This window comes from Uranotaenia lowii, chromosome 3, assembly GCF_029784155.1.
Source record: "Uranotaenia lowii strain MFRU-FL chromosome 3, ASM2978415v1, whole genome shotgun sequence".
In the NCBI taxonomy this organism is placed as follows: Eukaryota; Metazoa; Arthropoda; class Insecta; order Diptera; family Culicidae; genus Uranotaenia; species Uranotaenia lowii.
This window is the reverse complement of record NC_073693.1, coordinates 258,854,482-258,857,415: the sequence shown is the minus strand read 5'-3', so window position 1 is coordinate 258,857,415 and position 2,934 is coordinate 258,854,482. Positions and strand designations below refer to the sequence as shown.

Here is a 2,934-nt window from a genome sequence, read left to right as displayed (position 1 = left end):
GGACAGATGATTTCTGATGAACGACAAAACTTATGAAATACCCTATTGTATACAAACTCCAGCGTTTGAATCCAAAACCATATCTGCTCGTGGTAAGGTCCCGAGTATATTAAAGTATGTATTTGCTGATTATTTTGTATAAAATATATTGATTTGCCAAAATTCTGCTCCTGTGGAAAAAAACAAAAATTTTCAAAACGAAAACTAAGGTTTTCGCTGTTTTTAAAAGCCTAAAAAGAGTTATCTTTTATGTACCCTTCGCAACCTACGATATATACTAACAGATTATACGTTAAGTTTAATCTCATGATGGTTTTACTTCGTTAGCCAGATTTTGCCAGCAGAAATTCCATTATAAACGCTCAAAAATTGGCTCAAAAATAATCAAATTTGTTTATTTCGAAACAGCTGTATCCACTAAATTACCCTCAGTTTCTTTTAAAAGAGAAGTATTGGTCCGAAAAGTGGCAGGAATTGAAAGAGGAGAATGTAGCCACCTAAAATACAGATTAGACGAAGTATAAGTTTGAAAAACTGATCAATATCATGACTGAAAAAAGTGTGCGCTGGCCGATGTGAGGTACCAAGAATGAAGTAGAATTTATTCTAACAAAAAACGATAAATATTTTTTTTCAAATTTTTTCATGAATTATCATAAGATTACCTTCATTTCCTTCATAGAAAGTATTTAGAACAAACGAAAGGTTTTTGAGATACACGCATTCATAACTGTCCCATTTCTAAAAGAACTAAGCTTTACATATCTCCACTGGAAGGAGGGAGGGGTCTGAAGTACTCATAGAACCATTTCTCAAATTCCACAACACTCTCATGTCAAATTTGGTTTCATTAGCTGGATTAGTTCTCCAGTTATGTAAAAATTGTAAGGTAGGCCCCTTCTCCCCTTCCTATCTCCCCACTGGAAAGAGGGCGGGGTACCAAATATTCTTTGAAACATCCCTCGTACCCAGCTTTGCGCAGTGGCGATATCGTTACCAATGAGGTTCTACCGAGGTGCGATTATTGCTAGTTGAAATTCCCTCGTACCCAAGTACCCACCCATGCCAACTTTGGTTTGATTTGATGTGGAAAAAAATCATGTTGATCTAAGTTACCCCGGTGATCAATGTTACCCCGTTTCACGGTACACAAAAAATCACTCTACAATGTTTTAAATGACGCAGTTATTACGTTTTCTGATTAATTACAACAAAATTATTAAATTATTGTTACAACAAAATTATTAAAAAAAATAGCTTTTTCAAAATTACTCGCATTTGTCACTGTCCCCGATTTGTCACCCTAAAATGCATCATGGGGGTCACGAAATCGGGGATTCACTTTCCTGAGTTTAAATCTTAGATCAATATTTCGTCTTGAGCCAAAAACTGAAATTTGTTTCAGATCCCTCAATCATCAATCTAGTGTTGTATATTTGATGTCTTTGGATTCAATATTAATTCATTTTTTCATTGTTTTATGTTTAATCTGATTTAAAATTTGAATTTCAAATGATAAATCTTTTTTCGAGTTGTCAATTCCAGATCGTTATTTCGAAGTATTGAATTCTGAAAATGGATTAGGTAAGGAATTTTGGTTCTGAATATTGAACAAAAACTCAGGATGATTTCCAAAGCTCTGATCATTTAGAGTCCAGGCACTTCATTTTGATGATAACTACATTCCTAGGGTTGGGAGATGCACAAGAGGATGCAACCTTATACGAAATACGATTCTCTGTAAAACGTGTGACCAACATCTTTTTATTAAGTGTTAGTAAATCTCGTTTTTAAGCTTGTTTTCATCAGATCTAAGCTTTTTTTTTTCCTTGATAGTATTGGAAATGAAAGCTTGAAAACAACTGAAAAGCTTAAATCTGATGAAAAAAAGCTAGAATCTGAGAAATGTTTGACACACGGCTTGTATAAGGTTGCATCCTCCCGGATATGCAAAATTTTGACAGCGTTGTGTTGCTTATGAAAAAGACTACCATGTCTTTTTTTCAGATGTCTAAGTTTAAGTGTTTATGAGAAATTTACGATGAAAAAGGACATGGGTAAAATATTTTTGCACAATTAACTTGGAAATCATTCATTGTCGACTTGAAAACTCATGAACTCTTGATTTTAGCTGAAATTTGTTTTTCCCAAATAGTTAAAATGTTTAAGGAGATATCTACACTAAAATACTCACGTTTTTCGATCAAATGAATGGTTTATAAATTTTTTTTTAATAATCGGAAAACAATTATTTGATGCAAATGAGTTTAAAAAGTTAAAGATAAAATTTTGAACGCAATGCAAAACTTAATTAGTATTATAATTTCGAAACAACTTTTCAAGTATTTCGAGCACTAAGAATCCTAGACTAGATACATAATGCAAAACATGAAAACAAATTATTAACAACAATTTATTTTTTACAACATTTTGTACCTAGACATTGAATGTGGCCTCCATTATTCAAGCGGAAACCAGTATTATTTTGAAAAAATTGGAAGGCGTCAGGGAGATATACTAATAAATTACGAATGAACTCGAATAACTCAGTACTCTTAAATGATAATGAGAAAGTAAAAAAAAATGTATGTTTAGTCCGAAATATCATTTGTCAACTTCGATTGAAACAAATCAAACAGAAGCTCAAAATAATTTAAATCTAGCTTGTAAAATAATCACATTTTATTGTAATTACACCATTATCAGAGTTATATTCTGATAAAAACTTCTGGTATTTGCAATTTGAGTTCTATTTTCGAAACTTTGTTTACCAACAAAAATTATTCAGCTTGTTAAAAATAATTTAAAAATTTAAAAACTCTGTACTTCATTTGTAATTAACTTCAACAGAAAAAGGTAACAATTTTTTAATTGAAGTGAAATTGTATATCTTAGTATTAGTAACGTATTTTTAATTTAGTTGCAATGGTATAT

General features: G+C 31.5%; 1 non-coding gene across 1 annotated transcript; it reads left to right on the top strand.

Annotated features, from left to right (window-relative positions):
- Nucleotides 1-970: 970 nt before the first annotated feature.
- On the top strand, nt 971-1,104 carry LOC129758874 (U4 spliceosomal RNA). Its single transcript, XR_008740105.1, has one exon. It is a non-coding gene; the product is annotated as a U4 spliceosomal RNA (small nuclear RNA).
- The last annotated feature ends 1,830 nt before the right edge of the window (nt 1,105-2,934 follow it).